This window comes from Lepisma saccharinum, chromosome 6, assembly GCF_977018435.1.
Source record: "Lepisma saccharinum chromosome 6, izLepSacc3.1, whole genome shotgun sequence".
NCBI classification, from domain to species: Eukaryota; Metazoa; Arthropoda; class Insecta; order Zygentoma; family Lepismatidae; genus Lepisma; species Lepisma saccharinum.
Window position 1 is genome coordinate 79952133 of NC_139234.1, and position 26305 is coordinate 79978437.

Consider the following 26305-nt stretch of genomic DNA (forward strand, 5'->3'; position numbering starts at 1 on the left):
AGGTCAAGGTGCAGCTTATTAGTAGGTGGAGATGGGTTACATTATGTTGATTTGGATAATGTGTTGTAATTATGTTTGAAATTGGATTTAATTGTAATTTTGTTTTAGAATAGCATTTTGGTTTATTAGCTCTAGGGCATGCACACATCGCCCGTCGCTCTCATTTATATAGGTGAGATAAGTCGTAACATAGTAGGCGTACCGGAAGGTGTGCCTAGTTTGAGTAGTATCAAAATATTTCTGTTAGTTAGAATATTCATTTACATTGAGTAGTTAGTCGTGCAATTCGATATATTTTGATAGAAATTTTATTACTATTTGAATTTTGTTTATAAATTGTTTATATATGAAAAGGAATTTTATTGTGGTTGGTTATATGATTAGTACATATGAATTATTTTGTTATAGATTATTAGTACAGTGTTGGACTTATTAAATATATGAAATATTAATTTTTATTATAGGAGATGTTAATAATCGTACCTTTTGTATCAGGGAGGATTAAATTTTAATTGAATATTCTGTTTTCTCGAAAGGTGAGGAGCTAGTAGAATTAATTTTAAGGTAAAAGTGTTATATTTTTCTGTTAAAATTGTTACTTGTAATAAAATGTTATTCGACTTACCTTATATCTAGTTATTAGGGAATTATATTTAATATAGCTTTACATTTTAATATTTTTTATATTAATATATATATTATAATATTAATGCTTAGTTATGACTAGGGGGATGTGCTTCTAGTTAATATGTTGGTTATAACCTTATAATAAACTATTATATTTATTGGTTTGGAGATTGCTAGTTTTTGTAATTTTGTTATAATTTATTTGAAATTTTATTAAAAATTTAGTTTGGTTTTACTTTCTTACTTAATTGTATATTTTAATTGGTTTTATTTTGAAATTATGATTCTATTAGTATATTTATTTAATTAATTAAAGGAATTAGGCAAAATTTATTCTCGCCTGTTTATCAAAAACATCTTTTCATGATTTTTATATGAAGTATAACCTGCCCAATGACACTTGTTTAATGGCCGCGGTATTTTGACCGTGCGAAGGTAGCATAATCATTAGTCTTTTAATTGGGGGCTAGAATGAATGGTTGGACGAGGAATAGACTGTCTTTAGTTAATTAATGTATAATTTTACTTTAAAGTGAAAAGGCTTTATTTTTTTAAGGGGACGATAAGACCCTATAGATCTTTATATTATTTTAATGATGTTTTGATTAGTAGTATAATTATATATATTATTTAATAATATTTCGTTGGGGTGATGGGAAGATAATAATTAGCTCTTTTTTATTTAATATTCAATAATTTTTGTTATTTGGGATCCATTTTTAGTGATTTAAAGAATAAGTTACCTTAGGGATAACAGCGTAATCTTTCTTGAGAGATCTTATCGACAGGAGGGGTTGCGACCTCGATGTTGGATTAAGATATCATTTGGGTGTAGCATTTCAAATTTGATGGTCTGTTCGACCTTTAATTTCTTACATGATCTGAGTTCAAACCGGCGTGAGCCAGGTTGGTTTCTATCTCTTAATATTAAGAGTGTTTTAGTACGAAAGGACCAAATACTTATATTATATATGTAATATTGATTAATAATAATTACTATTATGGCAGAGAAGTGCATTGAATTTAGAATTCAATAATGAAGATAAATTTCTTTTTATAGTGGATGATATTAGATTTATTTATTGGAATTATTTCTTTTATTATTTTAGTTGTGTGTGTTTTAATTAGAGTTGCTTTTTTTACTTTATTTGAGCGTAGGGTGTTAGGTTATATTCAAATTCGTAGGGGACCTAATCGGGTTGGTATTTGTGGTATTTTTCAGCCTTTTGCTGATGCAGTTAAGTTATTTACTAAGGAGCAAACATTACCTACTTTAAGAAATTATTACCCATATTATATATCTCCAGTTTTTAGTTTATTTTTATCTTTGGTTGTTTGGGTTGTTTTTCCATATCATACCTTATTATTTAATTTTTATTTGGGGGTGTTTTTCTTTTTATGTTGTATAAGAATAGGAGTATATAGAGTAATATCTGCTGGGTGATCATCTAATTCTAATTATGCATTACTTGGTGGGCTTCGAGCCGTTGCTCAAACTATTTCTTATGAGGTTAGATTAGTACTAATCTTATTATCTTTTATTTTTTTAATTGGTGGTTATAATTTACTTTTATTCAATGTCTTTCAAGACTATTTATGGTTTATTTTTATTGCTATACCATTGGCGCTAGCCTGATTGAGTTCTTGTTTAGCTGAAACTAATCGAACTCCTTTTGATTTTGCTGAGGGGGAGTCTGAACTTGTTTCTGGGTTTAATATTGAGTATAGTGCTGGTGGGTTTGCTTTAATTTTTATATCTGAATATGCTAGTATTTTATTTATAAGTGTTTTATTTAGAATTTTATTATTGGGGGGATATCATTTTTCTTATCTTTTTTATTTAAGGGTTATTTTTTTAGGCTTTATTTATATTTGAGTTCGAGGTACACTACCACGATTTCGTTATGATAAACTTATGTATTTAGCTTGAAGGAGTTTTCTTCCGGTTTCTTTGAATTACTTATTTTTTTTTGTTGGTTTTAGGGGTTTGATTGTATCAATTTACATTTAGTTGCATAATAATTAGAATGTGAAGACTTCTAGAATATTCATATTCTATTTTATGTTTTCAAGACATACACTTAAAATTTCAGTCAAGAAGTCATTTTTTTAAAATTTTATCTCATAGTAGTAGGGTTGCCGGTGATATAATGAAGTATATAAAATATATAATTGTTAAGATTTGTCCAGTAGTAATATATGGAGTTTCTACAGGCCGGGCCCCAATTCAGGTTAATAAAATAAAGGTTGCAAATATTAGTCAAAATAATCCTTGATTTAAGGGGTAAAATTGTAGACCACGAAAATTTCTTTTATGGTGTATTGGTATAATAAATAAAATTATAATAGATAATACTAGTGCTACTACTCCTCCCAGCTTATTTGGAATTGATCGTAGAATGGCATATGCAAATAGAAAGTATCATTCTGGCTGAATATGTACAGGGGTTACTAGTGGATTTGCAGGGGTAAAATTTTCAGGATCTCCTAAGGTTGTTGGAAATATTAATGAGAGTTGTATTAATATTAAAATTATAAGTATAAACCCTAGTATATCTTTTATGGAGAAGTATGGATGGAATGGGATTTTATCCATGTTGCTGTTGATAGATAGTGGATTATTAGATCCGGTTTGATGCAAAAAAAGTAAATGAACTATGGATATTGCTATTAAAATAAATGGTAATAAGAAATGGAAGGCAAAAAATCGAGTTAGTGTGGCACTATCTACTGCAAATCCACCCCAAATTCATTGAACTAATATAGTTCCTAAATATGGAATTGCCGAGAGTAAGTTAGTAATTACTGTAGCACCTCAAAATGATATTTGACCTCATGGTAGTACATATCCAACAAATGCTGTTGCTATTGTTGCTAATATAATTATAACCCCAATAGATCATGTGTGAAAATATAAGTAGGATCCATAATATATCCCTCGTCCAACATGCATATATATACAAATAAAGAATATGGAGGCTCCATTGGCATGGATAGTTCGTAATATTCATCCATAGTTTACATCTCGGCAGATGTGTATTACTCTAGAAAAGGCTAAATCTGTTCTTGAAATATAATGTATTGCTAGAAAAAGACCCGTTAAGACTTGGATTGAGAGACACATTCCTATAAGTGAACCAAAATTTCATCAGTATGAAATATTTAGTGGGGCTGGTAGGTCTACTAATGCATTATTTGCTAGTTTAAGTAGGGGGTGATAGATCCGTGCTGGCTTTGTCATTTGTAATTATTTAATTATTTTTAGGGGGCCGTGTGAAAGTCTAGTAATTTTTACAATTGCAATTAATGTAATAAATAAATATGCTACTGTTATAGTAGTTATTATTATAATAGATTCATTATATAATTTTATTCCTGGCAGTGGGGGGGTATTTCTTCAGGTTGTATAGGTATCTATATTTTGTAGTATTGAGGGGGCTAATAATGGATCTATTATTATTAATATAAATAAACATAATAATATTAGGGTTATACCTAAAGCTAATATTTTTATTCTTATTTTGAATATTTCATTTGGTGTAAGTCTTGTTGTATAAATAAATAGAACTAATATTCCTCCTAAAAATACTAGAAATAATACATAGGAAAGTCATGTGGATTTTAGAAATGTTGATATTGTTAAACATGCAGTAACAGTTTGTATAATTAGTATAACCCCTATAGATAGTGGATGTTTTATATATAGTATTATTAGTGCTAATAATATTATAATGGTAATTAGTATTAATTGTATTTTAATATCAAGGAGTAGTTTAATAAAAATATTGGCTTTGGGAGCTAATGATGATATAATTATATCTTCCTTGATGTTTTTAGAATTATTAATTCATTTATGATTTACAAGACCATTGTTTTTATTAAACTATAAAAACTTATGTTAAGCATATTATTTATATTAATTATTTTATTTATTAGATTTTTATGTTTTATTTCTCAGCGTAGGCATTTATTAGTCACTCTATTAAGACTTGAATTTATTGTATTATCCTTATATTTATATATAACTTATTATTTTATTAATAATCAGGAAGAAGCTTACTTTTGTTTATTATTTATTTCATTTTGTGTATGTGAAGGGGCCCTTGGTCTCTCTATTATAGTATCAGTTACACGCACTCATGGTAATGATTATTTTAATTCTTTTGTATTATTAAAATGTTAAAATATATTTTTTATTTTATATTTTTAATCCTTTTGAGATTTAATAGTTCTTTATGAATGGTGGTTCAAACTTCTATTGTTTTTGGTTGTTTTTTGTTTTTATTAATAGTGTGATTTGGTATAGGAGTATGGGGGGCTGGTTATTTTATTGGATTAGACGTAATATCCTATTCTTTAATTTTGCTTAGTATTTGAATTATCTTTTTAATAATAGTGGCTAGAAATAGTATTATATCTATTTATTTTTATCCTTGTAGATTTATATTTTTATTAATTATTTTATTATTATTATTAATATTAACTTTTATAAGAATAAATTTTTTTTTATTTTATTTGTTTTTTGAGGGGTCATTAGTACCTACTTTATTTTTAATTTTAGGGTGAGGATATCAACCAGAGCGAGTACAGGCGGGGGTATATTTACTTTTTTATACATTACTTGCTTCTTTACCCCTTTTGGTTGGTATTTTTATATTAAATTATAAGATTGGTGGGTTATATATGTATATATTTAGATATATTAATGTTGATATAAATTATTTTGTTTGGTATGTTAGAATGGTGTTTGCTTTTTTAGTAAAAATACCTATGTTTTTGGTTCATTTGTGATTACCTAGGGCTCATGTTGAGGCTCCAGTTAGTGGATCTATAATTTTGGCTGGGATTTTATTAAAGCTTGGTGGATATGGTATTTTGCGAATTATTTCTTGTATCGAGAGATTAGCTATTAAGTATAATATTTTTTGATTTGGTATTAGAATTGTTGGAATTTGAATAATTAGTCTTGTTTGTATACGTCAAATTGATTTAAGGGCCTTGGTTGCGTATTCATCTGTAGCACACATAGGCCTTGTTTTAATAGGAATTATAACTATAGGAACATGGGGGATAAATGGTGGTCTTATTTTAATAGTAGCACATGGCCTTTGTTCTTCTGGGATATTTTGTCTGGTAAATATTACTTATGAACGATTAGGTAGTCGTAGTATATTAATTAATAGGGGAATAATTAATTATATTCCTAGATTATCTTTGTGATGATTTATATTAAGAATTACTAATATGGCTGCCCCACCCTCTATTAACTTACTGGGTGAAATTAGTTTATTAAATAGAATTATTGGGTGATCTTATTTTAGTTTTGTGGGTGTTGCATTACTTTCTTTTTTAAGTGCTGGCTATACTTTATATTTATATTCTTATACTCAGCATGGAATATATTATTCTGGTGTATTTTCTTGTTGAAGAAGTAATATTCGTGAATATTTATTATTATTTTGTCATTTATTCCCATTAAATTTTTTAATTATTTTTTGTTCTCCAATATTTCATTGAATTTAAAATATTTAAGTAGTTTAAATAGAATGGTAAGTTGTGGGCTTAGTGGTAACTAAAAGTTCTTAAATCAATGGTTTTTAATTTTTTTATTACAAGCATGGTATCTATTATTTTATTGATTAGTAGAATAATTTTATTGTTATTGGGGATAATATTTTTAATTAAGGATGTTACAATTTTTATTGAGTGAAATATTGTTAATTTGAATAGTTCTAGCATTATTATAACAATATTATTTGATTGAATATCTTTAATTTTTATAGGTTTAGTTATATATATTTCTTCTATGGTTATTAATTATAGAGGTTCTTATATGGAGGGAGACTATAATATAAATCGATTTATTATTTTAGTCTTATTATTTGTTGGATCTATAATGTTTTTAATTATTTCTCCTAATATTATTAGAATTATTTTAGGATGAGATGGTCTAGGGTTAGTTTCTTATTGTCTAGTAATTTATTATCAGAATGCCCGTTCCTATTCTGCTGGGATATTAACTGCTCTGTCCAATCGAATTGGTGACGTGTTTATTTTGTTATCTATTGCTTGAATATTAAATTATGGTAGATGGAATTATATTTGTTATTTATGATTAGTTTCTGATTTTGATATAATATTAATTACTAGATTTATTATTATTGCTGGAATAACAAAGAGTGCACAAATTCCGTTTTCTGCGTGGTTGCCGGCAGCTATAGCTGCACCAACCCCAGTTTCTGCACTAGTTCATTCTTCTACTTTGGTTACTGCTGGGGTTTATTTATTAATTCGTTTTGGGGATATATTGATATATACTGTTTTTGGTAGGATACTTTTATTGTTATCTGGACTAACTATATTTATAGCTGGGGTTGGTGCTAATTTTGAATATGATTTAAGGAAAATTATTGCTTTGTCTACATTAAGACAGCTTGGTTTAATAATATTAACATTATCTATGGGATTAAAGGAGTTATCATTTTTTCACTTGTTGACGCACGCTATATTTAAGTCTTTATTGTTTTTATGTGCTGGTGTAGTAATTCATATTATAGGGGATGTTCAGGATATTCGTTGTATGGGGGGATTAATTAATAAAATACCAATAACTATTTCTTGTATAATAGTTTCTAGACTTGCCCTATGTGGAATACCATTTTTGGCTGGATTTTATTCTAGGGATTTAATTTTGGAAATATTAAGTATATCTTCTTTTAATTTAGTAATATTTGTTTTATTATGAATTTCTACGGGTATAACAATAGCCTATAGTTTTCGATTAAATTATTATTTAGCTGGTAAGTCTTATAGAGGTACATCATTTCAATTCTTTTCTGATGAGGGGGGGTGAGGTATATTTAAAGGCATATTAGGATTACTACTACTATCCGTTGTAGGGGGTTCTGGATTAATATGATTACTTTTTCCTTCTATTTTTGTTGTTATTATCCCCCTTAATTTGAAAATAGGGGCAGTTATTTGTATTTTATTGGGGGGATGAATTGGATATAATATTACATCTTTTTTGTTTGATGTTTATCCGTTTTTTAATAATAAAATAATATACTATTTATTAGGAGGAATATGATTTTTACCTTATTTATCATCTGGTGGATTAATTGGTAGTTCATTTATTACTGGGGGGGTATATATTAAGGCTATTGATTATGGATGAAGTGAACTTATGGGGGGGCAGGGAGTGTATAAATATATAAGGAGTGGTTCTTTAAATATTCAACTAATACATTCTAATTATTTTAATATTTATTTTATATTTTCATTTTTAATAGTAGTTTTATTAATACTTTATGTGTGTTTATATAGCTTATAATAAAGCATAATATTGAAGTTATTAGGAAGAATAAAATAATTCTGTAAACATTTCTTGAACTTATTTAAAGTTCAGCTTTATCATGAAAAGATAATGTAACTTTATACTAAAGAAATAATGTTAAGAGTATTAATGGAATTTCACCACTAAGGATGGAAGTTAGCAGCCCCCACTTAATAAGATACCCCTTAACTGAGGAGATAATCCTAATTTTATTATTAACATTAATATGCCGCCTTTCTTTGGCTTCAGTCAAGTAAGCAAGGGTAATATATACCAATTTATTCAGGTCGAAACTGATTGCTCTTGCTTCTTGCTTAATAAAGTAAATTGAATAATTCAATACCTTTTGAATGCAACTCAAATGTTATTATTAACTATTACTCTAGCATGCTCATTCTAGTGATCCTTGGGTTCATTCATGATATAAGCCTAAAAGTAAAATTAATAGAAATAGGAGTCTAACACATAGTCAATATATTAATTTTGAATTAGTAATAATAACTGTTATTGGTAATAGTAATACAATTTCTACATCAAAAATTAGAAAAATTATTGCAATTAGAAAAAATTTTATAGAGAATGGAATTCGTGCTGAGGATTTTGGGTCAAACCCACATTCAAATGGTGATCTTTTTTCTCGGTCTGTAATTATTTTTTTTGATAGTAGTGTGGATAATATTATTACAATTGATGTGATTATTATAATTAATAATGAAGTACTTATAATTATATTAATTATTTACTTTATTTTATTATAACCTTTTTAATTGGAAGTTAAATGTACTTTAAATATACTAAGTAAATTATCTACCTCATCAATAAATTGAAATATAAAGGAATAATCATACTACATCTACGAAGTGTCAATATCATGCTGCTGCCTCAAACCCGAAGTGATGTGTTGGTGAAAAGTGACATGAGATGTGTCGAGCTAAACATACTCCTAGGAATGTTGATCCAATAATAACATGAAGTCCGTGAAATCCTGTTGCTATAAAGAATGTAGATCCATATACTGCATCAGCAATAGTAAATGGGGACTCATAATATTCATATGCTTGAAGAATAGTAAAATATACTCCTAATATTAATGTTAATATAAGTGCTTGCATTGTATGTGAATGGTTTTTTTCTAATAGTCTATGATGAGCTCATGTTACTGTTACCCCTGAGGCTAACAGAATTGCTGTATTTAATAAAGGTACTTGTATTGGGTTAAATGGAGTAATCCCCCTTGGTGGTCATATTATTCCTAGTTCAATTGTTGGAGACAAACTTCTATGGAAAAATGCTCAAAAAAATGATACGAAAAATAGTACTTCTGAAATAATAAATAAAATTATACCTCATCGTAGCCCTATTATAACTTGATTTGTATGTAATCCTTGATATGTTCCTTCTCGTGAAATATCTCGTCATCATTGAATTATTGTAAGGAGTATTGTTGTTACCCCTATTAATAATAGTATTATATTTTGTTGATGAAATCATCTAATTATTCCTGTTGTTAATATTATTGCTCTAAGGGCTCCTGTTGCTGGTCATGGACTTTGGTCTACTAAGTGATATGGGTGATTTTGATTTGCTGACATTAGTTATTTTGACTCTCTAGAATAAATAGCAATTAATAAGGCAAATACGTAAGACTGAATAAATGCTACGGCTGTTTCTATGATAATTAATATAACTTGTGCTAAAATTAGTATTGAAATCCCAATAACTTCTAATATTGTTCCTGCATTTCCAATTATTGATATTATTAAATGGCCAACTATTATATTGGCTGCTAATCGTACTGATAGAGTCATTGGGCGAATTAGATTTCTAATCATTTCAATCCCTACTATAATTGGTATTAATAGTGCTGGCACACCTTCCGGCACTAGGTGTGCTAATATATGTTTTGTGTTATTAATTCACCCGAATAATATAAATGATAATCATATTGGTAGGGCCAGGGTTAGGGTAAAGACTAAGTGGCTTGATCTAGTAAATACATAGGGTAATAATCCTATTGAATTATTAAATAGAATTATTGAAAATATACTAATAAATATTAGAGTTCTTCCTTGGTGACTAATTGTTCCTAAAAATGTTTTAAATTCTTCATGTAGTTTTACTATTATTATATTATATAATATAGAGGTTCGTGATTGTATTAACCAAAATGGGGTTGGAATTATTAATAATCCCAAGAATGTTCTTATTCAATTTAGTGATATATTTATAATTGATGATGTTGGGTCAAATGATGAGAATAATCTTGTTATCATTTTCAGTATTTAATTTTTGGCTTATTTTCTATCCTAAAATTATTATTATTTAATAATTTATTATAGTTATAATAGTTGACAATTAAAAATAAAAAATAAATTAATATAAATATTGTGAATAAAATAATTCAGTTTAATGGATATATTTGTGGGATAAAAAAGTATCTACGAGGATAATTTAGGTTTGACATTCCTATGTTATTATATATTAACTAACTCTTTTCATTAGAAGTAGTTGTTATATTACTATTTTGTGGTTTAAGAGACCATTACTTACTTTTCAGTCATCTAATGATTCTTGTATAATTTTTATTAATCAACTAATAAAAGATTTGTGAGTTGTAGTTTCAACAATAATTGGTATAAATCTATGATTAGACCCACAAATTTCTGAACACTGTCCAAAAAAGAGACCAATTCGACTAATGTTTACCCCTGCTTGGTTAAGTCGCCCTGGAGTGGCATCTATCTTAATTCCTATAGATGGTATGGCCCATGAATGTAATACATCTGCAGATGTAGTTAACACTCGAATATCTATATTAATTGGTAGTACTGTTCGATTATCTACGTCTAATAATCGAAACGAGTCTAAAGATATTTCATTTGTTGGGGATATATATGAATCAAATTCTGCCTTTATAAAATCTGAATATTCATAACTTCAATATCATTGATGCCCAATAGTTTTAAGTGTTAATGAAGGTTGATTAATTTCATCTAATAAATATAATAAACGTAAAGAGGGTAGGGCAATAAAAATTAGGGTAATTGCTGGTATGATTGTTCATATTGTTTCTAATGTTTGTCCTTCTAAAAGTATTCGATTTGTTAATTTGTTACTAAATAATGATGCTATTAAATATCCTACTAATACTGTAATTATAATTAAAATTAATATTGTGTGGTCATGGAAAAATATTATCTGTTCTATTAGTGGGGAGGATCTATCTTGTAGTCCTATTTGATTTCAGGTTGCCACTTTTAAGTAAGGGATATCCCTTATATTTGAAGCTTAAATTCAATGCACTTCTCTGCCACCTTAAATATTAGTTGTTAGTAAGGAGTATTGGAAGTTCTGAATATGTATGTTCAGAAGGAGGTGACATTTGATATCACTCAATTGATGATGCTTGTTGTAGATTAAATAATGTTGGTCGGGCACTTGTTATACCTTCTCAGGTAATAAAAATTATAATAATTACTGCTGTAAATGATAAGATTGACCCTAATCTTGAAACAATATTTCATATTACATATGCATCTGGATAATCCGAATATCGTCGTGGTATTCCTCTTAATCCTAGAAAATGTTGTGGAAAGAATGTTAGGTTGACTCCAATAAATATCGAGATGAATTGGATTTTTAACCAATCTGGATTTATTATTACTCCTGTAAAGAGTGGGAATCAATGTACTAGTCCTGCTATGATAGCAAATACTGCTCCTATGGACAGTACATAGTGAAAATGTGCTACAACATAGTATGTATCATGTAGTACAATATCTAGTGATGAATTTGCTAATACTACTCCTGTTAATCCTCCTATCGTAAATAAGAAAATAAACCCCAATGCTCATAATATTGATGGGGAGTAATTAATTTGTGTCCCATGTAATGTTGCAATTCATCTAAATACCTTAATTCCTGTTGGTACAGCAATGATTATTGTGGCTGCAGTAAAATATGCTCGTGTATCAACATCTATTCCTACAGTAAATATATGATGTGCCCATACAATAAATCCTAGGAATCCAATTGCTATTATTGCATAAATTATTCCTAGAACTCCAAATGTTTCTTTTTTACCTCTTTCTTGAGTTACAATATGTGAAATTATTCCAAATCCTGGTAGAATCAGGATATATACTTCTGGGTGTCCAAAAAATCAGAATAGATGTTGATATAAGATTGGATCTCCACCACCAGATGGATCAAAAAATGAGGTATTTAAGTTTCGATCTGTTAATAATATGGTAATTGCTCCTGCTAGGACTGGTAGTGATAATAACAGTAGAACTGCAGTAATTACTACTGATCATACAAATAATGGTACTCGTTCTATAGATATTCCTATAGTTCGTATATTAATTACTGTCGTAATAAAGTTTACTGCCCCTAGAATAGAGGATACTCCTGCTAAATGTAATGAAAAAATTGATAAGTCAACAGAGGCTCCAGCATGTGCAATTCCTGCAGATAGAGGAGGATATACTGTTCAACCAGTTCCTGCACCACTTTCTACAATTCTTCCTGATAATAGTAGAGTTAGTGATGGGGGTAGTAATCAAAATCTTATGTTATTTAATCGTGGGAAGGCTATGTCTGGGGCCCCAATTATTAAAGGCACTAATCAGTTTCCAAATCCTCCAATTATAATGGGTATTACTATGAAAAAAATTATAATAAATGCGTGTGCAGTTACAATTACATTGTAGATTTGGTCATCTCCAATTAAACTTCCTGGTTGGCCTAATTCTATACGGATTAAGATTCTTAATGATGTTCCAACTATTCCTGATCATACCCCGAAAATTAAATATATTGTACCAATATCTTTATGGTTAGTAGAAAATAATCATCGTTGCAAGAATGAGATGACTGAAGTTTTATAGGTGATAAACTGTAAATTTATTTATGAGTTTTAAACTCTCTCATTAAATTTTGGCTTTATAGTTAAGAATAATAATTTTGAACTGCAATTTCAGGGTGATACACTATATGTATTAAGGCCTAAAAGATACCCCTTATTTATGACTTTGAAGGTCATTAGTTTAAAATTAACTTAAGACCTTATAAAGATTTTATAAAGATATATAAATTGGTTGAATTATAGGTAGTCCACACACTGCAAGAAAAATTGTAATTACCGATAATACTTGTTCTTTTAAATTTAACGGTTTGTTGTTAGTAATATTTCATATATTAGTTTTATAATTTATTAAAATTGATGTAAGTGAGGTTCGTAAGTAATAATATAGGGTTAATAGTGATATACTAATTGTTATTAGGAAGTAGGAAAAGCATTGTAGGAAACATGGCAGTACAAATTGATAAGGAGTTGTTGGGAAAGTTATTAAGGAGTCCAAGATATAAGCAAGACTAAGAGAAGGAGATAATTAGGGACAAATAATCTTGCATTATCCCACTCCGAACAGCTGAGAGTTAAAGAGGAGGAGAAAATACGGGAAATATGGAAAGAAGTAATTTGGTGATTTTAGTGTTGACAGGGAACCACGACAAGATTTTACCACATGATTATTTGCACGGGTTGCGAAATTATTAGAATGTTATGGAAATTTCGGATATGTCTTTGTTGAGAAAAATCTTGTTGTTTCCCTCAGGCATTCTGCAGGTGGTTGGATTCGATTTTTTTACGTCAGTTTGAAGATTATTTCCAATGTTCTTTTTTTATTTCTTTATTTCTTATTTAAGGAGAATACTATTGGATTGTAATAACGAAATACTGAGGCTGATATAGAATAGATTTCAAATGAAGGAAGTGCACTAAGTTCTGTATAATCGTCGTAGAAGGAAACTTTGTTCTATGAGGGGACTCGCCGATGGTACAGTGGTAGCATCGTCCCCTTGTAATTAAGGGGTCCCGGGTTCAATACCCGGCGAAGGCACATTGTGATTTGAACCCCACTTTAAACTGTGGGTCCAGTCCCGATTAGCCTTTCTGTAAATCAGATGAAGGAATGTTGTAACTGTTCTTTTTATTCTGTAAATTTAGCCTTCAAGTTTATGAGCAAAATACATGTAGTATCTACTGTCTACATTTTCACTCGTTATTAAACACATTTCACAAAGTAGTTTTATCGAACTTCAGAGGGAAGCTGACAGCAATGTCAGGGTGGCGGGAGCTTGTTTACGAACAGGGTGTATTCCGAGACTATTTTTCGCCGTTCCCCACTGACAAAGGTTTCGTTTTGAACAATGGACACCGTTGCTTCAGGGGGCAAACACCAAACATAGGGCGACGTTGACCTGCAATAGCGGGTACGTGCCATAAATCCAGGCCTAAAGTAGGAATGAAAGTTGATGCAAGGTAGGGGCAATAAAAATTCTGTAATTTTGTTTGCTTGCTGACAGGAAGTTTTGCAGGAAAAGCTGAAAAGGAAAACGGCAGACTTTGAATGAAAGAGGGACAGTGAACACAAGTTCTTTGTATTATTCGCCGACACACAAGCTTCCATTTCGAAGGTGAGGCTATCAGCAGCGAAGTTATTAGAGGGTTGGAAGCAGTGACGACGCCAGAGGGGCAGGGGACGCCCCATGTCAGACACTTCGCCCCACCCACCCGGGCCCCCCAACTGAAGTTATTTAAATATCGAATAATAAGAGAGTTAATTTATAAGAGTATGACGATTTTCACCTTTTCAAAGTGGTGTAATCTGCATGATATCACTTTCCTGCTTATAATACCAACTTGATTAACAAATATTAATTTGCTTCGTCAAAGATTCGAGCGCCGACCTGGGCATAGGTGATTTCTCATTCATTTATGTCCTGTAATAGCCGAGATTAACCTAAGTTTTAACCAGTCTTAAGAACTGGGAAAAAGTGTTGAATGTGGATGATTTTAAAACATCACGAATATTTTCAGGACCACAAGACATCATCTGTAGTACGGGCAAATTATTCTAATCGTGGTCGTTAGTGACAACGCTAATTATTAAAATACATTCAAAGTTGATTCCAGATTTGGTTGGTTGGTTGATTTGGCGTTTTAAGTCCACTTTATGCACAGTAAGGCTAATCGGGACTGGACTTATAGTTTAAAGTGCCTCCACTGGGTATCGAACCCAGGACCAAAGGTGATCGAAGAAAACCCGACACTACATGTCAGTTGTTGTGGATTCATCGCGGTTTCTTACTATTCAGGGACTTGAATTTCGAGATGATGAGTCTGAGGAAATCTTAACAAAGGGAATTTCTTCGATACTCTTGAAACTAATGAGGGGATATTATTTGGAAATGTATTGAACGTGAACCTTAAAATCCAAATTACACTTAAAATTCGATTCAAAACATATCGCGGGCAGGTAAAAGAACGCTTATTAGGATTTGCCACTCTTCAATCATTAGATGCAGGTTCGCTCTTTCTCGTACATATAAAAATCGAAGAACTTCTTCCCACGAACTCCATAGGTGCCTGTAATTGGGTAGCACAGACGTACGTTGGAGTGGTAGAGTAAGAGTAAGTAATGCCAGGGTCAGAATATTTCTTGAATTATGAGATAACTGTAACCTTTGTCTGATTTTTTATCGTGTGATAACATTTCCCTGAAAGGTGAAACACAAATTTTGCCCAAAACTCTTCAGCGTTACGAAGATGGTTGTCCTTAAAATCTTTGAAAAGGCTTGCTCGAAACAGGATGCTGGATGCAGACTGCCTCATTTGGCTGTTCTTGCCATTGAGAAGAAATGTCAAGTCCTGAACGTACCAAAGGTGCGCAATGTGTTCTCCAAAGCACATAGAGCAGAATTCTCCTACAGGAGAATTGCACTTCACTAAGTACCTCACATTGTTTTTAATACTTAAGAAGATTCATCTCTTCCAACGTCACGTTTATTTTGCAAGAAAATTAAACTCTTAGAAGCATTATTTTCATCATTTATATTATTATCTTATAACTTAAATATTTATATCAGTAGTTTCATCTCAAGAAAGACGATGAATTATAAAATTATGAATGTCTTTCAATACTGAAATGGGCCACTAGAGACAACGCAACTTACCAATAAAAAAGAATTAATGTCTTTATTAAAATGAATCATGTGGAGATAAATTCGTAATCAAGAAGTAAATTTAGGCAGTAAACGTCCACTCTAAATAAAAGACACACACAAAACACCATACATGAATATAATAACAATTATTATAATAATAATAATTATTATTATAATTATTATTATATAAGTATATATATGGGCCTCCCCGATGGCGCAGTGGTAGCGTCGTCGCCTTGTAATCAAGGGGTCCCGGGTTCGATACCCGGTGGAGGCACAAGTGGTTCGGATCCCACTTTAAACTGTAGGTCCAGTCCCAATTAGCCTTACTGTGCATAAAGTGGACTTAAAACAACAAATCAACCAACCAACCATAAGTATATATATGTGTAGTGTTTTCGGGCGTTTTAATGTGACTGCCCCCTTACAATATTTTGTTGCCAGGCTCCCCCCCCCCCAGTCAAATTTCCCTGGCGCCGTCACTGGTTGGAAGTAAATTTATTAGGACGAGGAAAGTAACATTAGCTGTTGACAGTGTTGCACCAAAGGACGTGATATGTGCTACTGTTTGTATAAATGATAGGAAATTTAAGCAAAAATTTATAATTGTTGAGACTTGAGAGTTGGTTCCTTCATTTGATCTTAAGAAGAGGTTTTCTGAGACAGAGTGGGATTATTTTACACATACATGGGAAAGGGTGGTTGTTTAAAGATAGAAACGTATTTTGCACATTTTTAAAAGTTCAGACAAAACGAGAATTTAGCCTTACTGTTATGAAAAGAAATAACGCAGTACGGGGAAATAATAACTTCAAATTTTTCGCACCTGGTGGGATGCAACACAAGAGTATTGCAGGAAGTCTATGAACGAGGATGAAGAAGTCCACTTGATTCGCAAATAGGCTAAATCGCGAACCGACCTACAGTTTAAAGTGCGATCCGATCCACCTTGTGCCTCCATTGAGTATCGACGCGAGGACCCTTCATTACAAGACCCCGACGTTATTACTACGCCATTGGGGAGGCACCCAATTTACACAAATATGTTGATTCCAATAACACGTTATATGCATAATCTGATAATGATGCACTTTGGGTGCATCTAAACATATTTTTTTTCAACTATAGCATGTCTAAAAGAATCATGAAGTTGGGATTTTTATAACTTCAGTAGGCACGGCTCTGTAAACGTGCGATATAAACTTAATGCAGGTTTGCCTTCCATACGTGGTGGTTTTGTCACGTTTCTTCGCTTCGTAAAACATACACTTTTGCAGGAAAGGCTTCTTGCATCCTCCTGGGGCCTTTCTCTAGCTAAACAAAAAATATATTTGTTTAGCATAATCGAGGGTTACATATTCCTGCCGAACTTACTAGAAAACAAGGATTCTATTGGGATCATACTGCTTTGAATGACAGTATCAATGAAGTTTTATGTACGCTACTACTTATAATAATGAGCATAAATATTAATCAGGAACTTTATTTTTCGTCAACTGGATGTAACATCTTTTTTTGTTATTCAGCAAATATTCAATTCATCACCTTTTTGACATTAATTTTCTTGCCAGGACAGCTGTTTTTATGCAGATTTTGACGATCTTAACTACACGTAAGCTAGATATTAGCTAATATTCGTGCTGTTATATTACTATTTTTCTACCATCTTTGTAACATGTCATGCAATAACAATTGATTAATTTACATATTCAATTGAATAGACCTATGAATTATATTAATGCATTAATTTAAACATTTGCTTAATTGTTGTCGTTAATGTTATTATTATATTTTTTTCTGAAAGACTTGGCTCAGACACCCTCCCCCGACATATATTTCTAGATGCGTGCCTGCCGAAGGATAAATTAGATCAAGCGGTGGTGGTACCGGATTTAGAGGCTAAAGAGAAAACAAAGAAGTATGTGCGTCATAAGCTGGGCATAAGAAACAGCACAATATCACAAAGAAACACTTTATGAAACTTATGTCATAGAAGGAGATGTTTAACAATATTAAGAACAATAAATGCTTTCTATTTGTAATATACTAAATATTGAAATTTTAAATAGTATTTTGTGTTCGTACTACACATTTAAAAACTTTTTTGTTGCTCCCCAGCGCCAAGATTAGAATTTAAAGAAAAAATGTACGTTTTCATAGTGCACGGAAGTTCGACATTCAGAAAGAAAGAAGGTTTATTGGAAAATATTTCAAGACTTCCAAAAGGTATAGCAGTAATGAAAAAGAGCACTCACTTATACCGTGTTTGTTACAACCTGTCCGGCTTCCCGCGGTAGCTGATCGCTGGCTTTTCTAGCATAAACCAAGCGGTGTTGCTGCTGAAGACCGCCTGAACTCCGTGCTGGGGAAAGCCAAAGCCAGGCAGCAAATTAAAATACGCAACGTGGCAACAACGTCTACGTAAGCTCCTCTCTTCTGGCTTCCATTCGCTCCTCGCTGCCCAGCAGACGACTTTTTTCTCGTTTCTCATAGGCACCAAAACTGTCGAGCGATCGCTAGCGCGGGAAACGGGACAGGTTCTAACAAACTTGGTATAAATGTACGATGGATAGACAGTTGTATGAAGCGAGAAAAACCACAAAGTAGATTTCATAAGATACCTAGAGTAGTTATGTTCCCGGATATAGTCCGATAAATCAATTGATTGGAAAAGATCGATGAAAGATCAATTGATGATAAAGGGCTGTGGACAAGCAAGCATTGTTTGTTTTTGGAGAGAGTCCAGAAATGGGCGGGGTTTGAGATATGGGGATGGATTTTGATTGGTTGTTTGGATGAGGAGATGATGACGTCATAGGTGTTTTGAGTTTTGATTGGTTGAAGAGTTTTTTGACCCCGGAACGGGAAATTCCCGAGCTTGATTTCAACAGGAAATTACTGAGTCAGTTGAATGATGATTAAAATGTTGTCTGAGAAAGGTGAAAGGTTATAGATAAGAGGTCGAGGTTTAGAAAATGTTGTGTGAATCACGTGAAAATCACGTGATAGGAAATTGTTGATTCGGGTCGATTCTGAGAATTTCCCGCCAAAATCACGTGAAAGTCACGTGACCGGAAATTCCCGGCTCGGGTTAATGTTCGAGTGAACAAGCAGACATTGTTATTATTTGGCAGGGTTCCAAAAATGTGTGGAGTTTGAGATAGAGGTTAAAAGGTTATAGATAACGGTTGGGGAATGTTTTACTGTTGTTTTTTATTTTATTATGTTTGTTTTTCGGTACAGAGGTTGATTTAGGTTTTCGAATTTAATGACGCATTCAGTATAGAGGTCAACAACCTGTCTTTCAGAAGCTGGGAAAATGTTGCTGACTCATTTGATTCAAAGATTGTTGTATTAATTTAAGAATACAAAAAGTATTTATTTGGACATGTTTAAGGAAAATGACGTAATAGGAAGAAGGGTATATATATGTAGACGGTATAAAAGAACGAGAGTGTGTCACAATGGCAGAGTATTGCATAACGTTCCCGGAGAAAGCTCTGAATTTCTACGAGATAAGTTACGAAGAGTTTTGGGAAGTCATAGAATCCTGCGGCGATATCGATACCGATCGTGAGGCTGTACAGCGAGTGTTGAAACAGTTCCCGTTTATGTACGTAGCACTACGTGAAGCTCCATGGTGCGGATGTTACCTGTTCAATAGATCGGGAGAAGCAGTCCATCATTCCTGCGAGACGTTGAAGGAGATAGTGGAAAGAAAAAAGTTTACGGATGGGAGAACAGGATTTCCCAGTCACAAATGTTCGTGTGAACTCATTCAGAGGAAGGATGAAGATGAGATTGCTGAAGCTTTAAAACAAAGAGTGAAAGAGTGGCTTGCCGTGTTAGTGAACAAAACTATTTTGTGGTGTACTACCTGCAACCGTTCTCTACTACGTAAATTAGAAGGACATCCCTGTTTTCCAGTGGTATCTTCGAATCGTCTTGGTTTTTCCAGAGCCCTGTTCGATAGTGATGTAGAAGATACTGTGCCGGTACCGTTATCACCAATACCTGGAACCCCATCACCTATTGTATCAGATTGTTTTTCTTTGGCTGATTTATGAAAGTGTTCAGTTATCCCTGCTACCGATTTTCGGGGCATTGTAATAACTACCTATCAGTCGATTCTCGATACAAAACTTACGAAAAGTGGCCTGTAGGATTACAACAGACACCTGAAGAGTTAGTGACTGCAGGATGTTACTATTCAGGCCACGGTGATAGAGTACTGTGTTCATATTGTTTTTATGGCTTTTGTGATTGGACACCGGAAGATTGTCCTGTTATAAGACATCTGGCAGCAGTGCCCCATTGTAGTTTTATACAAAGTGTTGCATTACTACATTATAAGGTCGAATGTAAATATTGTGCTAATAGAGAAAAGTCTGCAAAAAAAGTTATTGAAAAAAATGCAGATTCTGTAATGATTTGTAAAATCTGTTTTTTGAATGTTTGCGATATAGTGTTTCTCCCGTGCAGACATTTTGTCAGTTGTCGATCCTGTGCCTCACAACTTGATAAGTGTGCTATATGTCGTGGATCTATTAAAAATACATTGACAGTTTTTACCTGTTGAACAATGGATGTATGTTTTTTGGACGTTCAAGGTTTACGAGGAAAAGACGGTGAATTTGTGTGGAAAGAAGTCGGAATATTGAAGTCTCCTTTTGAATGTACATTTGATTATTTAGTAAAACCTCCATACGGTCTACATTTGTTAAGTGAAAAATATCGTCGTGTGAATTATTGGCTCCGTGCAAACAAACACGGACTCTCCTGGGAAAATGGTTGGGTACCGTGTGAGAAGTTAGGAGATCTTTTATATTCTGTACTTGTAAATGAAAATGTGTATGTTAAAGGTACTGAAAAAACTAAATGGTTGGAAAAATGTATCGGAGAAAAACGTATGAGTACGTTAACCGTAGATAATATTGAAGAATTTGGGTGTCCAAAATTGGAGAGTGTGAAACTTTCGGTAGAGAAAAAGAAATGTAGAGAACATAGTGAATCAAAAAATGTGAACAAAACCTGTGCAGTTGAAAATGTTTGGAAAATGTACCATTTCTACTGTAATAGAGAAAAATAAAAAATGTTTAACCTTTTTTCAAATGTTTTATTTACAATTTAATAATATACATATAAAGATATACATTTACAGTAAAAATACATAATGGATAATAAAATTATTTATAATATCAATGAATGTCCAAGATTGTGTTGAAGATATATTTCAATCATCAATTCGTTGTACCAGAGAACGTGAAAATGGCTTATCAGGTTTTCCGGTACTTCTTTTCTTTCTGAAAACATATTCTTTTCGATACAATGCACAAAAGTCTGTATATGTGGCTGTAATTTATGATAACGTTCGTTCGTTAATTTTCTTAAGGGTGTGAAAAGTTCACAAAAAAATAAATGTAGTTCCGGGGGTGTAAAAATAAAAGCATCCGGTGAGGAATGTTGATACATGGAAATACAACGTTTTCCGAAAAAATTTACAGCACTGACAGTAACATTCCCTGTGACGAGATAATTAAATCGTCGACCTGTTTCGATGTAATTAAGTACATCAGATTTCAAAACACACAATTCTCTAATCTGTGAAGAATTAATTCGTACGGGTAATCTTCCTTGTTGCGAAAACTCCCATACCAGATTGAAAGGTGTTTGTTTTTCGAATCCTACTGCTACATATTTGGTTTTTTCTGTGTTCAGAAAGTATATATTTGCAAGATAAAGATCCAAACAGACATCTATGTTGTGCAGTTCCGAACATTCGGTTTTATTTTGGGAAGAACTGTTTTCTTGACGTATTTTCATGAAATCACAATCCTTTGTCACATCCGGTTCACTCTCGATCGGTTCAGTTTTTATAACAGGAATCTCAATTTTGGTAGGGGGCAGACGTCTACGTTTTTTACATCTAGAAACACCATCCTTATGAGTAATACGGTCTAGAAGCTGATCATGTTTTTCCATTGTAGAATTTTTGACCGGTTCCATGATGTTTTCACTAAAGGTGTCAAGATGATACTGAGAGTGAGCAGAATCATCATACATATTTTATATGGAAATCACCTTATACACTCCCGAACTGGTTTGATGGAACGACACACTTGTGCTCCTTTAGGACACTTTGAATGCGGTAAACATTTGAAGATCTGACGAAAACGGTGTAAAATATATTCATCTTTACTGACACCTGGTGGGAATATCCGGATGAAATCCCTGGTTGTGACGTGATGTGCTTTATAATAAGCATATACACAACAGTAATGTCCGCAAGTTGTAGCAAATATTCCTTGTAAGGGGGTATTATTGTAAGTCCAGATAGAGGAATGACGGTTCAAGAATGTTATGAATTCTGGGTAATAGGGGTGGAAACCGTATGAATCAAAATATTCTGCCTTATTGTTTTTGTCGAAATAGAAAGCAACCCAGTGTGTTCCTTTGGAATCGGAAGTATCCGTGTTTGCGATTATCAAAGCAGGGGTGGAGAACGTTCGAGGCAGAAGATCTCTCGGGTAAACACCATAAAAAATTGTTTTGGTGGAACAGTTGTGAGATAAAATATGTCTGATCTGTGATGTGTTCATGTCGGATACGTTTATAATAAAGTACACAAACACGATAGTCTTTTTCTATTACGATACAGGTAGGTTTCTGTGGCAGAAAACAGGAATACACCAAATTTATAGAGTAAAATTGTTAGGTTTATTAATGAAGGATAACACCTCTGTCTTTTGTCACATCCAAGGCCACTTCGAATTCAGCATAAAGAAGACAGGTAACATTTTCCGACAGTTGTGGAGAAAACTGCATTTCTACTCCTAAGGTACCTTGTTCCTGTAGACTGATGTGTGTATCGTTTCCTGAAAAATCTGGTGTAATGTCGTAAATTAGAAAAAATGATCCGTTTTCAAACATCTTCCTTGTTATCTGATGTCCATAATTATTGTGATGGATACCTGTGCCGGAAAAGAGAGTTTGGTAGGCACGTGTTACTAAACCGCTATTTCCTCCTGTACTGATTCGTAAAGGTTCAGAAGGTGTGAGCTCTCCATTTTTTACAAGATGGAAAGAAGATAGGTTAAAACTTCTAAAGTCGAACGGATTTTTTTTACTGTCTCCGAGAAAGCTGGCGGTGGATACCATAGTAAAAAGAATAACATTCGGAAAAGGACCTTGAAAAGCATTGTCGATAGAAATCTGCTGCGTTCCTGCAACGTAAGAGTATGCCTTGATAATACTTCTTGTGAACGGATAATGTGCAGGAGCGTAAGAAAGTGCTCTGTCTATAGCCAAACTGGTGCTAGGAGTAGGAATGACGTGATTTATTTCGAGAGCAGCTTTTAAAATTTTTATTTGTACGCTAGGTGAATCTTGATCTCCCCAGATATAAAAAGCATCACGTGACTTGATAAGTTCGATACGTACTTCCACACCATTGAGTAGATATTTAGGCTGATTGAAAAAATCTATGTGGAGTTTTCCCATAAGTTCCATTTCGGCTGTTACTTCCATAGGATTTCCTGATGACGGAACGTATTGGAAAAAAATTTTTCGGGTGGTGAAACCTTCGTTATTGGTTGTGATTTTATCTTGGTTTCCAGGCGTGTCCAGGTACCATAAAGCATTAGTAAGATGTGTATTTGCAGCATCAGTACCGTAATTGAGAAGTACCTCAAAAATCGATTTGTATGCATAATTGTTGTCAGCATTTGTTACAGATATACCGTTGATAGCAACGTTACATTGTGAAAATATAGTATTGAGGAGATAATTTACTACCCCACAATTTTTTGTGGTTGCATTATCGGTCGGCAAAGCACTCATACGACTCCCATCTTGTTTGACCATCTCCACCTGTAAACGAAGATAAACAGATGCAAGATCCAGAAAATCTGTTGCTGTTGCAGGTATGAGAAATGGTATCACGTTCTGGTTATCGATGGATGCAATAGGTTTGTAGGTAACAGTGTAGGTTTTTTCGACATTTTGTTGAATAGGTTTTTTCCGAAAAAGATCGAACTGTGAAATCATACACGTGTTGTCCTGCATCATTGTGTAAAAATATTTTTGACTTTGATATTCTTTTTGATTTTTCTGATCCTCGAGGTTCTAACACGGGTACCTGAATGTTTTAACATCGAATGAGTATTTTTTCTTGTAATTCTTCTTCTTATACCCGAACCTGTCAGAGAATCGATTTTTTATCGGACGGTAGAGTTCTCATACGACTTCCATCTTGTTTAATCATCTTCAGCTGTAAGCGAAGATAGACAGGTTCGAGAAACGAAGTTACATTCTGGTTATCGAAGGAAGCAATAGGTTTGTACGGAATAGTATGTTTTTTCTGAAAAAGGTCGAACTGTGAAATTACCCAGGTGCTGTTCTGTATCATGATGTAAAAATATCTCTGACTTTGATATTTTGTCTAATTTTTCTTTTACGTGTTTTCCTAGATTTCGATGATGTTTTTCGACGTTTTACGGATGTACGTTTTTTCTTGATTCTCGAGGTTCTAGCACGGGTACCTGAACGTTTTAACACCGAATGGGTATTTTTTCTTGCAATTCTTCTTCTTATACCCGAACCTGTCAGAGAATCGATTTTTTGTTGTGCTCTAGTTTTAAGATTCTGACCAGCTTCACGTATTCGCTGACGAACAATAGTTTTCGGGGTTTGTTGACTTGTCGCAATATCTGTAACAATATTAGCACCAGTTTTTAAAGCTTCTTTTCCGATAGCTTTTGCACCACTCCAGAGAAGAGGTTTCACCATTCTGAAAAGTCCAGCAAAAAGAGAACCTAATCCTCTTCCTTTCTGAATTCTGTTAGAACGAAAAATGGGTCCGATTCCTCCATGTATTTGGGTTGTGTAATATTCTGCTTGCGAATTCATGATGACTCATTCGTTTACCAATATAGACTGAGAAAATAGTGTTATGTCGGTTTTTTAAAAGGATTTTGTTTTTTTACGAAAATGTAAAACAGCGATAGTAGGAACGGAACCGTTTCTTAAAGGTAAAAAGTTTCCTTTTTGATCGTTTAAAGTAATTTCTATTGTTTCAAAAGAACTTTTATCCAGAGAAACATAGTGAATCGGATTGAATGTGTGATGAGCTACAGGTATCGTACATGTGGTATCTACTTCTGAACATTGTTTTCGAGTAAGACGTAAAAGACGTATCATTTCTTCACCGACCAACTGTTGTTTTACAATATCTGAATATACAAATATGTAAGGATTTTTATCGACAATGTTATTAGATATTACGTGCGAAGAGTAGATAGATTTTAATATATCATATCGAAATTTAGCATAGTCGTCTGTTAAATCTATTGGTGTTATTGTATTGTCTACAGAGGCATCGGGTTCAGGGTCGAGCATTCCTGTTTCGGACAAGTGTTTATATACGGCAGCTTTAAAATAGAATCGAAGATGAGTAGGAATAGCTACATTTGCAGGGTTGGTTTTCAGGAAAAAAATAAGATCATCTATTGTATAAGTAGCTGCAGGAAAATAAAACGGTTGATCGTTAATATATAGTGTGTTATCTGTAGAAACAGATGACTCGAATGAACTCCATTGCGGGTCAGCCAGAAGATGCCAGAATTTGTAAAGCACAGATTTTCGTATTTCTCGATTATCGGGAAGGGAAGTTACGATCGACGAAATCAAGTCGTCAACATTTGTGTATGTTCGAACAGGAAATGTTAGTTGTCCTGAATCTGTTTCCAGAACGTTATCATAAAGAGTTGAATGACATAATTCTGCTAAACCGACTTCCCACAAATCTGGAGGTAGATCGATACGTTTTGCCAATTTTACAGTAAAATGAGTTAATGTGTTGTTTGAAAAATATTTTTCTGATGAAGACGATGGGAGGTAGATATAGAAATTATCATCCATTCTGACTGAACAAGAAGAACTCACTGATTCGAAATGATGATATATTTCGATATATATTGAGGTTTAGTTGTTTGCTATCGGTTTTAGCGATGATGCCTTGATCCACGAATCAAAACTGGAGGGATAACCCAGCCAACGAACAAGGTATTCTAAATTTTTACCTTTACCTCGTGTTTTTAAAATTTTATCAATTTTATACTCTTCGTCAGGATTCGAATATACTTTCTGAACCTCCTGTTTGTAAAATGTTCCTTTTACAGGTTCACCATTTAAGTCGTCCAATATGTAAACAGGTACAGGCTGTCGTTGAACGACGGAATGAATCTTAAAAAGTTCTCGAGACCACGATTGTTCGTATCCTTTTTCGAAATGTCCTTTAACAACAGAAATTCGCACAATGTCCCCAACTTTCAA

At 32.7% G+C, this 26305-nt stretch overlaps 4 pseudogenes; 2 read left to right on the plus strand and 2 right to left on the minus strand.

The window, feature by feature from the left end:
* Positions 1-804: 804 nt before the first annotated feature.
* On the minus strand, positions 805-9555 carry LOC145988911 (cytochrome c oxidase subunit 3 pseudogene; annotated as a pseudogene).
* On the minus strand, positions 805-11221 carry LOC145989126 (cytochrome c oxidase subunit 2 pseudogene; annotated as a pseudogene).
* LOC145988910 (NADH-ubiquinone oxidoreductase chain 1 pseudogene) lies at positions 1691-2640 on the plus strand (annotated as a pseudogene).
* Positions 4804-7943, plus strand: LOC145988909 (NADH-ubiquinone oxidoreductase chain 4 pseudogene; annotated as a pseudogene).
* Positions 11222-26305: the final 15084 nt, after the last annotated feature.